At 36.0% G+C, this 14,451-nt stretch overlaps 1 protein-coding gene across 1 annotated transcript in view; it reads right to left on the minus strand.

The window, feature by feature from the left end:
* ZNF385D (zinc finger protein 385D) overlaps positions 1 to 14,451 on the minus strand; it is a 902,334-nt gene that overhangs the window by 661,818 nt on the left and 226,065 nt on the right. The window lies entirely within an intron of this gene.

Raw genomic sequence — 14,451 nt, forward strand, 5'->3', positions numbered from 1 at the left:
CCCACATGCTAGTTTTTAAAATATATTTAACATTCTAAAAGGAAAATCCAGAACAAAATGTAAGTAAATGTAACTAGTAGAGGTTTTAACTTAATCTGAGCTATATTTACTCATGTATAAATGCAGACCTATTCGATCATGAGTGTGAAGACGGGTCCCTCAGGAGATGATGTGACTTAACAGTGAGCCTCCTGGGAAGACTCACCTCACAGGGTTTAGAAGTCAACCATTTGGGGAATAATGAAGGGAAAGAGGGACTCTCAACTTCCATCTATTTAGATACAACTAATGTAATTTAGTTATAGCTATTTTTAACACTTCTTTCAACTTTTACACTAGATTTAAAAAATGATTAACCACTACTGTTATGGTAAGTCAGTATTGTTTTTGTCTATATATTACTGTTACCAATGACTTTCATACTATCTTACGCTCATATTGCTGATTAGCAACCTTTGATTCAACCTGAGGAGCTCTCTTTAGCATTTCTTGGAAGGCACAGCTAGGGGTGATGTACTCCTTCGGCTTTTATTTGTCTTTATCTAACCCCTTTCATTTTTGAAGGACAGATTTTCAAGGTATAGTAGCTTAGTTGGCGGGGTTTTTTTTTTTTTTTCTCTCAGTACTTTGACTATATATCATTCTACTGTCCTCTGGCCTTCTGCTGAAATAACCACTAATAATCTTATGGGGGCTTCCTTGTATACAGCAAGTCACTTTTCTCTTGGATGCTTTCAGCATTCTCTCTTTAACTTTTGACAATTTTATTATAATTATTATAATGTGTTTCCACATGGGTCTCTGGGTCCGTCTACCATATGGCCCAGGAGTCCCACTTCTGAGTATACACTCAAAGGAAATGAAATCAGTATCTCAAAGAGATATCTATACCCCATGTTCATTTCAGCATTATTCAAGATAGACAAAATATGGAAACAACCTAAGTGTCTCTACACAGATGAATGAATAAAAAATATGGTGTCTGTGTATGTGTTTGGATATACGTATACAATGGATGAGGCCCACCCACATTATGTTACACTTTACTCAGTCTACAGATTTCAGTGTTAATGTCATCCAAAAATCACCGTCACAGAAACATCCAGAATAATATTTGACTAAATATCTGTTCTCCTTGGCCTAACCAAGTTGGCAAACAAGTTAACCATCAAAATGGGAAATATATATAGCTTCTGATTTCTTATTAAAGAACTTTTCTCATAACTCTTTCTACCAAATAAGCTAGAGAAATTCAATTTTCTTCATTTAGTAACTTAAAAATCTCTTTGGGTAATTCTTTGAGACAAACGCTTAGTACTTGTTATTCTCTGCTCTATCCTAAAATAACTCAAGAGTTATTTTACCTCTATTTAAAACAAGAGCTTGTTTTACCTCACTGCACCAAGGAAAATAATGTTATCTGTATTTGTTTTCTGTTGTTGCTATAACAAGTTACCATAAACTTGGTGACTTAAGCAGAATAATTTGTGGTTTCACTGCCGTATCTCCAATGACTCTGATCTTCCTGCTTCCTTCCTACCAAAGCCTTGTCATTACATTTGTCTTACTCACATAATCCAGAATAGTCTCCGCATCTCAAGATTCTTAACTTAATCACATCTTCAAAGACTCCTTTACCAGGTAAGGTAACATATTCACAGCTCTCAAGGATTAGGATGTGGACATTTTAGGGGTGATATTATTTTGCCTACCACAGAAAATCATTCTGCATGTAAGGTCCTTGTACTATTTTCTGAACCCACTGGTCATGAATACAGAGATGTGATGGAGATCTGCACTGGCTCACAAGAACCAATTCCATGTATTTCTTTCCTACTCTGTGTTCTGTGATGTCACATTAGTAGCTTGAAACTGGCCATGGTGGGAAAGAGGTGATTGTTACAAATCATGGCTTTGATTTTTACAGAGCCAGGTGTTAAACATTTACTATATTCCATTGTATAAAATCATTTTCTATATGGTTGTTGGTCTCCTTGTTGAATACCAATCTGTAGAGAATAAGCCACATCCCCTTTTCTAATTGAGCCCCATTTCTATTCTCCTTGGTACCATAGTACCCCTTTGGTTCAGGTGGGACTCTCTTTACTTGCTGGAATTAGTGGTCTGGTCTGTAGCCAATGCCCACAGAGCTAGGTCTGCCCTGAATCTATAATCCCATCAGGCAAGCTCACAGCCAATGCCAGCTTCATGGCCCTATGACCCGTGCTGGCACACAGAGCCCCATACTCACAATGGTTTAATGCTACACTATAAGCATCTTCAATTTCTTAATGGATTTTGAACAAGTGACAACACAGTGTCATTTTGCACTGATCCCTGAAATTTATGTGGCGATTTCTGTTCATGGCCAGCATCCTCAGCTATACGTTAACAGAAACGCTTGAATACCTTTTGTCTCCACACCATATGGGAGGGGTAGCAGAGTTACAATTAATACCTAAAAGTGCTAATCATATTTGTTCTCTCTCTGTATTGATTCAAATGTTTGGGTAATTCAGTTACTTTCAGTTTTAATATCATCTTGCAGGTCAATCTCTGTTTCCTCTGTCCCTGTGCAAGAAGACTTTGGTACTAGAGGAAGTCTCATGTGAACAGATTTGCAGTGACGGTGATCTCTGGCCTCATGATGATGGTCCTTGAGAATATACTGATAGTGACTGGGGTGCAGTTGGGTGAGTACCCATCTGAGGGTATGCTACAATGGATGCTGCTAAAGTCCTGTTTTTATGACCAAAACTCATTTCATTTCTATCTAGAAGAGGAATGAGGGTATCTGCCTGGTTAAGCTGACGTTACACTGATTCATGTTAATGCTGCAAGCCACTATGAGTCTCTGTTACATCATCAAACCAAACACAAGTGTAGGATGTGAGCATTCCTTGACTCTCACCATGCCAGACCCCACAGCAACTCAGCGATGTATGACTTTACCATGTATAGACATTGGGAAATATCTGAGTCTCTCCTCCCATTGGGAGAGAACTGAGCAAAGCTCTGGTGTGCAGCTTAAGCCCTCGTTTTCTCATCTCTTTACTTGGCACAAACTCACAAAAATAGAACTATTCTGGAGTGAGTTCTAAACGAAGTAAGAACCAAGGTACTCCTTTAAGCCTTGATGTTTCTATAAACAACTCTAATATATCTTACCTCTCTGGGACTTCTTGGCTCACTTCCAATTTTCCCTTGTATCTACCCTGTTTCTTTAATGTTAACACTTCCCTAAATCACATATGATAAACAAATATCCAGTATTGTTCATAATAGTAAACAACTCAGAAATATTTTATATCACTTTATTCTTCTTTAAAGTCCTTCAACTGTTGGATTGTAAGGCTATAGCCACCTCCCAAGGAGACAAAGAGCACTCCTCTTCCAGTGATGTTAAAAGAAATATGTTGTTTGGTTTATACTACTTTATTGTAATTGAACCTCAGAGAAATTGTTATGGCATATGATACTTGGTGGTGGGCTTTTATATTAAGTTACTGAATGCAATCATTCAACAGTGTATCAAGGAAGAGACATTTTTAAGCATCATGAAGTAAATCAATCAACCTTATTCTGTGATAACAATGACAATATCATTGACAGTTTGATAAAGAAATCACTTTGGGATCAGATATATTAAATGTAGGGGTCTCCACTTTGATTTTTTTTTAAATTTGCAATTCAGAAACACAACATAATTAAAATGGGTCCTGATGCTTATTAGACTGAAAATATTGAACACTATTAAGATGTTTCTGGAACTAAAGAAAAATTTTAAGGAAATTCCATTTAAGAAGGCAAAATAGTTTATGAAAGGAGGAATAAAAATCTGATCACAGATTACAAACGCTGTGACATTTTCATTAGTCAAGTTAGCAAATGGGATCATTGACTAGGTGAGTAAATAAAATGTGTCTGACAGGATTATCATAAATTAATATTTATTGAGTACCTATAAGATGTGTTAGGTTGTTCTGACTCCATTCTAATTTATTATCTCAAAGTTCGACCTCTAGACTAAAAGATTCAAATAATAAAGAAAAAACATTTCACTACTCATAAAATTATAATTTTTCAGCATTAAAAATGAATTTTGAGATTAGTAACTAAATATAAACTTAAACTTCTTACTGCCGTGATAAAAAAAAATGATGGTAGCAGTGGTTCCTCAACTCTTTTTGAAATGAAATAAAAATAATATATTTTGTGAACATTTTTCAATCTGGGTTTCTTTTACATTTAATAATGGATGAATTAAACGTAAAGAAAGGTAACAGTATTCAAAAGAGTATTCACCCAGCCCAGGGTACAAATCAATTTATCAAGTGTCAGCCGTGAAATTTAGACAGGAGATGAAAAGAAAACTACTAAGACCTCTTGTCTCAGTAACTCTCCCATGCGCAAGAACATCCTCAAGATAGGGACACTAGCACATATGTGTCTGGTAAAGATAAAATGTAGAAGCGACAGGACCGAATACCCGCCATCAACAAATATTGATAACGGCACAAGAAGTATTTTCAGGTGAACTGTAAATGTATTTCTAGGAGAAAAATAATTACCACCATATTAAGACAATACTCTCAACAAGTGAAGATGTAACAAGAACAAAAAAAATACAAAACATACAAAATATTGCTGAAGGAAGTAGTTTGGGATAAAGTATATATACCTGGACACTCTTTTATGATTAAGTTGCAAAATGTCATGGTCGGGATGCCAAACGACAGAGCAAGACCAGATGCAGACTGTGGTGTACATAACCTTCCTGCCCCTGCACAGATGGATTATCTGTTCCTCAAATTACCTACAACGCTCAGGACCCACTCACAACCACCGGAGCTAGATTTAGAGGGAGATAGCCATTTGGTTTCATGACTTGTAGATCTGTGAGAGTCCCTGAAACACGGCTGAAAATATAACAAGAAAACACTTTGATTGGTCTCTTGGGTTTGCAATTCATCTTTCCCCAGCACATGTTAAAATAAAAACAGATGGTCACTAAAATGCCTCCATAGCGGAGTTTTCGCTGCTGAATGAAGTATGTAAATTAGGCCATGACCGTCTCATTGCTCTTCCTCTTTCTTTCCCTCTTACTGATTTTCTATTTCTCCTAACTAAACGTTACTGGAGAATCCCAACTAAAGGACTTGGAATGTATACTCGGTGGATTTGAATTTTTAACGAAAACACTCAGGGTGAGTCTGAATCACGTGTTCTAAAGACCAACAGCTAAAGAAACATCGTCTTAAGCTCTCAAAATCTGACTCGGCTTTGCCTACTTGGCCAAAATAATTTCTCAAAGATGCCTGCCATTTCGCAGTTTGCAGATCTCCAATATAGGCTGTCTTTCTCGAGTTCTCTGAAAAAAGCCTTCAGTACCCACTGGTGAACCATATTCTTTTTCTGAAACTCTGTCCTCCTTTGACTTCCGAATCCTTCTCTCTCCTCCTTTGACTTCTAATCCTAGAGCAATCTTAGTTGTTCTCCAGGCTTGAGAGGTGATGTGGCGTCATGAACATGGGCACGGACTCTGAAGCCAGCTTGCCAGGGTTTGGAGTCTGACTCCACCTCTCTAGCTAGCAAATTACTTTCTTTGTCTCGGTTTACCTATCTACATAATGGACACTAATAAAGTCGAGTAGCTCACCAAATTATGAGTACATATACAAAGAATTATTCAAATAATACCTAGAACAAAGTTAATGGACAACACATGTTGCTCATTACTTATATTTCTGACACTTTCATTACCTTCTTAGGCTATACTTTCTCTTCCTCTGACAATAATTAAATTCTAAGAGTCCTTTCCTTTTTCTTCTTTCTTTTGGTTATTTTATAACTCCTTCAGCTATACCTCTTCTATCAGTGAGATAAAACTCCATTTGGTAGCAAAAACTGAACACATACATAGGTCAAATTATTATCTTTGCTACCCACCCTCCAACCAGATTTTCTCTGTTCAATCTTAACATCAACCACACTATTCTAAACTGATGGAACAACACTCGCAGAGCATACAAACAGGGTTCTAATCTAGAATCGTGTTAATTCCTCATTTAATCCGTATTCAGTACTTTATTTCTCCTGCTTGTTGTATATGTTGCGCCAATTTTCTTTGTTAGAAGATCGTAATCTTTTTCGGAATTGGGAAATACTAATTATTTCTCAGAATTACTATTGCATACACAAGTGTTTAATGTATGTCACAGAAGTTAAATATTCTTATATGAATTCTGCTTTTATTCTCCTCTTGAAACAATAGTTGTTTTATCTCTTAGGCACTGACTAGTTCATACACTCCTCTGTATTTCTATACTTGGATTTAGTCATTGAAATAAAATCTTAAAGGAAAATCACATGTGTTTTTTCATCACATATTTCCTCTGAAGTAAAATCTGGAATCGAAATTTATGTTCATGTTTTCTCTCCTCCAAAGCTTGCCAAATTTTAAGTGAGTAGTAAATATGTCTTGCTCATATCTTTGAAATTTTTTTTAACATTTATTTATTTTTGAGAGAGAGGGACAGAGAGACAGAGTGCGAGCTGGGGAGGGGCAGAGAGAGGGAGACACAGAATCCAAAGCAGGCCCCAGGCTCTCAGCCCGAGGCAGGGCTTCAATTCATAAACCTTGAGATCAAGACCTGAGCTGAAGTCAGAAGCTCAACAGACTGAGCCACCCAGGTGCTGCAATCTTACTCACATCTTTGATTTCTACACCGTCCCTGATACAAGTGGTTGGAAATGGCCATGCATATGTAATCTGTACTTTGCCTTTCTACCTGTATGCACAGGTCTACCTGTATGCACAGGGTCAACTTCAAACTGGATAGTCTTGACACCTATTTCAGTTTCCCAAGAATCTAACCTTATATAAAATATCAGCAAACACAAGTGTCTTTACTGAAGATTCCACAGGTGAGATGTAAGAGGGAATTACAGCACACAATACCAAGTTGACAGGTTAAAAGTCCATACCGGATATATTTGTTGCCTCTATCCTCTCTTATCCCTGGCCCCATGAAGACATTCACTTTCTGACCTGTCTGCCTCCTAGTCTCCAGACTTGTTTGCTCTCCACTTTTTTTAAGTTTATTTATTTATTTAGAGACAGACAGAAACTGCATGAGCAGGGAGGGGGAGGGGGGGAGGAGAAGAGAGAATCCCTAACAGGCTGTCTGTACTGTCAGCACAGAGCCCAACACAGAACTCTAATTCACAAACCCATAAGATCACGGCCTGAGCTGAAACCAAGACTTAGCGCTTCACCGACTGAGTCACCCAGGCGCCCTCCACTTTTCTACAATTAGGCTGGGCAGGTCAGTTATATCTCATTTCTAACTACAAAGCAACCTAAGTAATTTTATCATAATGTTCATCAGTGAGCCCCACCTTTAAGGCTACCCCAAACCTTAGGGGTGTTCTGAAGTTTTGTTGGAAACCGAAGTTATAGGGCATTTTTCCCTAACTCTATGTGTTTCCATATTTGTGTTTAGATGCAGGGATTTACCTCATTTTCATCACATTTTTGTTATACCTTTCAGAACTTCCCATTTTACTCTTCTTCACTGTGCAGTGTTGCTATGGATTTATTTGTGTTCTCAAATTTCTTGTGTCACATCATTGTAATTTTGGAAACAAGGAGAGGGAATATATGTATCTGTGCTGCTACTTTTGAAAATTACTTTCTTACCTCTTATTTAAAGGCTTAATATTTTGAAAGTCTATTTAATGCATTAATCTAAAGTGCCATCTTAAACACACACACACACACACACACACACACACACACACTCCTAACACTCTTTAGTACTTCTGAGACACATGCACAAAATGATGAAGCATGCTATGCCTGGAGTAAAACTGTAGAAACTTCCCAAAGCCCATTTAAATAGGGCTGGCCTCCCAACCATTAGAGTCTCTAATCTACAGAGAACAAACTGAGGGTGGCTGGAGGAGAGGTGGGGGGGGGGGGGAGGTGGGCTAAAATGGGTGATGGGCATTAAGGAGGGCACTTGTTGTGATGATCACTAAGTGTTGTTTGTAAGTGATGCAACACTAAATTCTGCTCCTGAAGCCAATACTACACTATCTGTTAACTAACTTGAATTTAAATAAAATCTTGCAAGAAAAAAACTAATTGGGTTGGCCCCCAACTGCAAACTAACCTGTTCAGGAACAGGAAATTCATACATAAAAACGTCCCATTCCTAGTACATACTAGCTCTGTTACCATGGGCAAATTACTTTTAGAGGAAACAAAAAGGAAATAGGAAAATATTTTTAAACATCTATACTTTCAAACGTAAAGTAGAAGTGATTATTTTCCTAAGACTGGAGAATAGAGACACTACAACTGGAAGATAGTGCTTTGGAAGTGGTTAGTGACTGAAAGAGACAAAAGGTGAGAAAACAAGAAGTAGTTTGAGCTGTGCTAAACAGAGTTGAAGTTCAGTTGCACAAATGAATTATTCTGCACCCTCAATTTATGAAGCCCCAGTTCTTCAAACCTCCCCCAAACAGACACACACAGAAAATCACCAAAGGAAATCTCTTAGATCTCAAATAGAATAAACTCTATTCTCAGGTTAAACAGCATGCATTTGATTTATTCATTTTTTTTCTTAAGGCTTCTCTTAAGGGCCATTTCACCAATTTTTTCATGGATAACCCCAGTCATGAAGAACTAGAATATATTTCTTGGGCACAGTCTCCTACTGGGGTGCTCTTCAGACAGGAGTGATATTGGATCATGAGCCTCAGGTTGTAAAACATCGCCATCATCATCCCAGTAAAGAAAGGGTTTTCTAAGAGATACATATTGGATAAAGAAATCTCTGTGTTGGCAAAAATGCTCCTGTTCAATGAAATTAATGTTAAGTCCAGGTGAAGCAAGGAGCTAGTTGCCTGAACTCCAACTGTTTGAAATGATCAACATGTTTTCCTTTAATGAAGAAAAAAAAGTTGATAACCAAAGCCAAAAACCTTCTCAAAATCTGAACATGGTAATACTAGCATTTGTCACTTCCTCCCATATTTTAATCCTTCAATGCTAAAAAAAGACACTTAGATCACTCAAACAAGAACAAAATGCCTTATTACATAATGTTGGACAATTTAATAGATTTTTTTCATTGCCTCCCTCCCCCACCTAGGCTGAAACTTCTAAGGGATATGACTAAGAAAAGTTTGAGAAAAACAGTACTCCGTACTGCCATGTCACACTATGTCATATGCTAATATGGATAAGATAATATTAAGAAAGCAGCTATCACTATTTAATAAAATGACCCCAAAAGGCATCACTAAGAGTTCACAAATGTACTAGTAAGTTCTAACTAGTCTACAGACATTCTACAAAAGCACAGATAGTGCGGGGAAATCAAAAGGTAAAGTCAATTTTTATGTAAATGAAGAATGTATCATGAAATCAAGCCTGAAGGAACAGAAAATTCCATGAAGCTATTTTGCTTTTATTAACTACCCATGTTGCAAAAGAGCACTCCTCTTGTAAACTGAAAATCCACTGATACCTTAAGCCTCATCAGAGACAATCAAAGGAAAGAGAAAAGAGAATAGATCAGCGAGAGCTCGAAGTCAAATTTTATTTAGCTTTTATGTTAAATAAAAGAAAATTTAATGCTAACAGGATGGGTAACAGTGACAGTATTCTAGATTTATGTGCTACAAAACAACGAGCACCGAAAGACTCTAGCATGCTATGAGATAAAACTGAATTATTTGATAGCACTTTCAACCCAATAAAAATGGAAAACCAGGCTTAATAAAATAACTCAAATATGACAAAGGTATTATGAATAAAATAAAGTTGTCACAATAGGTCAACTTGCTACTCAATCCTTCAACAAGCTTTAACAACAACTTAACCATGGTGAGCACATGAAAATGAATTAAATTAGTTGGCCATAGAGACTTTAAATATCCTGAACGGTTTATCCTTTGTTACATGTATTCCAAAATGCTCTTATGAATCAAAGGAGCATGCTTATGCTAATCTTCAAATTTCTGTTTTTAGATAAAAGTATACTTTTACCTCAGTATACTTAGTATACTCATAGTATACTTAATTTTAATACTTAACTTTTTACTTATAATAAAAACCTTACTAAGGTGTTTCCACTATAGAATATATCGCATAGTTAGAAAACAAAATGTCAAATGTGAGAAAAATCTCAACATTTAGCCAGAAATCTCAACTCCATTACTAATTTCTTTAGGGTAATTTTAAAATATGCATTCATAAGAAGGTAGTGGTACGCAAACACCATCATATTATAATACATATAATATTGTACATCTAATATTGCTGACTCGTATTTATTTGCATACCTGATAGAACTGTGAGAATTTAGAAGAAATTACCTTTGTAGGACTCCTGGCAATTTTTATTTCAATTTGTACATTTATGAATAGCCCAGATGGGAAAATCTTATTTTTATCATCAGAAAAATAATAGTTATTCACAAAACTTAATTTCTGAGTAAATACAAAATTAGAGATGTTTTCCAAAGAGAACATTAGTAAGCCATGCAGTTTGTACTGGAATTTTAGCTTATAGTTTTCATGAGAGCGTGAAGCATGGAATCTCTGGAATATGAGAAAGTCGACACATTTAAGCACCTTTTAACTATAGAATGCCCTTTTACCACTTCCATATCTCACCTCATCTTCAAAAAATTTGCAACAAAAAGAAATGTATTTCTGGAATACAAGTGAATATATAGTAATAAATTATAAAATGACCTATTTACATGACTCTATTCAAAATATTCCACAATATATTTTCAGCAGTTAGATTTGGTAAAGAGAATTTGAGGAATTATCAGATTTGTTGTAATAATGTAAGCTTAAGTGCTTTAAAAAATAACATAACTCAAAAACATAAGAATACACCTAAATGTGTGACATAATTGTGTTGACAACAGAATATACATTTACCTGGGAGATTTGTAAGTTGATGATAAAGGAGACATAGGCAACTTTATGGATAGAGTTAGTTGGCAAGTCTCTTAGTCCCTTTGATTCTTGGCTACCTTATATATAAAATGGAAGTAATAATGCATGCTTTGCAAAGGTGTTGATTGGGGTTGAAAAGAAGATATATATAAGATACCTGGAACAATAAATACTGTTTCACTTTTTGTTCCCATTCCATTTTTTTTATGACAAAGCTTATTATATACAGGCATCAAATAGACAATACAGATGGGAGAAAGTGTTAAGTTTAGTTGTTTTTGCACAATGAAGTGTATCACTTATTAAGAAACAAAAATTATTGATGGTGTCTTAGATTTCCGGAAAGTAGAGTCAGATGATTTTGTGGGTGAGTGCTGAACAAGGGGACTAGACCTGTGAGGGACAAGGAGAGCAGGACTGAGTCAGGGATGGGGGGAAACTGTGATAGAACCACCACTCTGCAGCTGGAACAGCCTTTCAGAGTTATCTGCCCACTTTTGAGGCAAGGAGCTGGGACTTTTTGCAGGATGCCCCCAAGAAGGGGACAAGTTCAGGAGAGGTAGCTCCCTTCAGCTGAGGGCATGCTTAGGGAAGAACCAAGCAGGCAGTACTCCCAGCTCAGCAGGAGGGACCTTGGCAACTCAGGACAGCGTGCACGGTAGGTGGCAAACACATACTCTATATAACTAACTTCCTCAGAGTACGGCATTGGCACAAATTAAAGTTAGGTCTTACCTGTGGAGACAGTGGCCTATTAATTAATTCATTGACATAATACATTGTCTCTCTGTGATCTTCAGATGATCATTTTCCCTAATAAGTGAGATGACATGAGAAATGCCACAGTTTGCTCAGAAATAGAAAAACCAAATTTTAGATACGGTGATTGTCTATCTTGTTCACTCTTGTTCTCTGTAGTGTATATGAGGATATGCCTTTAGGCATGTAATTATACAATGTTCTACATATATTAAAGACAGAAATGAAAGCATACTTTTCTCCACTTCGACAAGCCCAAATGAAAGTGATAATTAGTTCCATGTCTATTGTGTATTTTTATTTGCATCCTTAAAAATAAACCAGTTAGGTACAAGGGTTGGATGAATTTAGGTAAGCATCTATATTGTCATATTCCTTTCTTGGCACGATTGTATTTAATTATTCCCATTTGAAATCAGGACTGAAGATTTTCTAAGATGGAAGCAGTTTATGGCAGCCAATGTGCAAGTGTGCACATTCAAGAAGAAGAATCAAACAATTCTCCTATCTTTCTCTAAATAAAAATGATAATGTTCTTGACTAAGAATTTCTAGGATCCTTTATTCTTAGGATTTCCATTTGAAGCTTGGTTTCTGTGTGGTAAAGGAATAGCCATTAATAGATACATAAGGCTTGGAATTGGGCTCCTTTCTTATTACGAACAAGTCTAAAAGAGTACACTTTTAAAGTGGGGAGACACGGGAATATGTATAAGAAATAATATGTTTGCGTATTAATGTAAGGTCCTAGAACTCAGTTGTGAGTTTGATTGCCTGTAGTCAGATCCACCTGCAGATAAAGGGGAGGGCTGCTCCCAAGTGTAATTCCGGGCCAAACTAATAAGACCTAACCCAAGTATTCTCAGTAATTCATGGTTGTTTTTAATAACTTTACTAGATAGAGCCTTGGAAAAAATTATATAAACAGAAAATGTAGCAAATCATTTTGTTAAGTACCATATTGGTCAATGCGTTGTTGGAAATACGGAAAAATATGATTTTTTTTAACATTCTCTTAAACTGATTTCTCTTTGAATAAAGAAAGGCACTGTTTCTACAGAATATTTATTCTGAGGAAGCAAGTAGACTTCCGAAACGCACGTATGTAAATGACTAAAACCTGAGTTTTATCGCTAGTTTGACGTTCATCACACTATTTAATCGATGTTATCCCTAATTTCCACATTTACAAGAGGAAGATAATAGCAATCTCCCTGTAGTTGTAACGAAAAATGAAATAGGAAAATGTACATGAAGCCTTTACCACAATGTTAGCCCATAATAAATGCACTGATAAAAACATTAAAATAATCAATTTGACGGTATTCCTTCCTAAGTATTACTATTTGAAAATCTTTGAGTATTCTAAATTTTGTCTGGGACTGGCTCTAATTTGAGTTCATAAGCCAGGCATGATTTTTGTCCTCGTTTCTTTCTATGATACCATTTATTATTCCTCCAAAAGACGTTTGTAAATATTAAGGTAGGTGAAGTAAAATACCAAAGCTGCCACCATTATCTCCAAACAATACAGACTTAAAGAACAACTTGGAATTGAATGCCATTGCTCAAAAAGGTTTGACCTAAATGTAGGTATAAGATTAAGATGTTCAAAATAGAGGCTGTGAAATATATATTTTACACATGACTTACCAATTCATCTTATGCCTAAAGAATTCAGTAGTTCTCAATTTTTCTAAACAACTATTTTTGCGTTTACATGTCTTTGACCAATAACACCCATGACTAACTCTTTGTCATACAACAGAAAGAGAAATGTGGAGTCCTATTAGAATATTTTAGCTTAGTCATACTATATAACACAAAGAAAGACAAATAATTTCCATTTTTAAAATGTACTTTTTTCATCTCATTATTTGGTAACCTTGAAGCAAACTACAAATTCATATCAAAACAATCTTTATGATGGTGGTGCCTAGGTGGCTCAGTCGGTTGAGCGCCCAACTCTTAATTTCAGCTCAGGTCATGATCTCACAGTTCCTAAGATCAATCCCTGCATTGGCTCTAACAGTGCAGAGCCTACTTGGGATTCTCTCTCTCCTTTCTCTCTGCCCATCCCATAGCTCACTCTCTCTCTCTCAAAATAAACAAATAAACATTGTTTTAAAAACTCTTCATGATGTCAAACATTGGAACAAATGAAAATTCAGTCTCATTTTTATATATCATTAAATTAGGTAAAATATACCTTATTTGAAAAAAAATATACCTTATTTGTCAAACATAAAGCATTCAACAAGAATACAATACTGTAACATTTTGTTGTTGCTATAGTTTTAGGTCTCCAAAGGAATCCACCCCTCCTCTCCCTCACCTCTCCATGCTTTTTCCGATAAACTTGGATTTGTTTCCAGAAGTATTTTTATGCTAATTTAAAAATCTCTTTACTCCAAAACCCAACCAACATACGCTATCAAAAAGTATTCTAAAATGATTAAACAAACCATAAGTTTCGCCTAGAAAATTTAAACAATCTGTAAGTAGTGACGGATCGTACTTTATTGTTAAAACACCTACTTGAGAAGATGTGTATTTTTCTCAAACTGCAATCTTACTAACTTATTGAAGCCCCTAACATGCAAGAACAAACAAAAACTTTAACATTATTCTTTTAAAGGATATCCATTTCCAAAAAACTACATTAAAGGCACACATCAAGGAACTCAAATGTCGACTTTTTCAAATT

The sequence above is a fragment of the Prionailurus bengalensis genome, chromosome C2 (genome assembly GCF_016509475.1).
Source record: "Prionailurus bengalensis isolate Pbe53 chromosome C2, Fcat_Pben_1.1_paternal_pri, whole genome shotgun sequence".
Taxonomy (NCBI): Eukaryota; Metazoa; Chordata; class Mammalia; order Carnivora; family Felidae; genus Prionailurus; species Prionailurus bengalensis.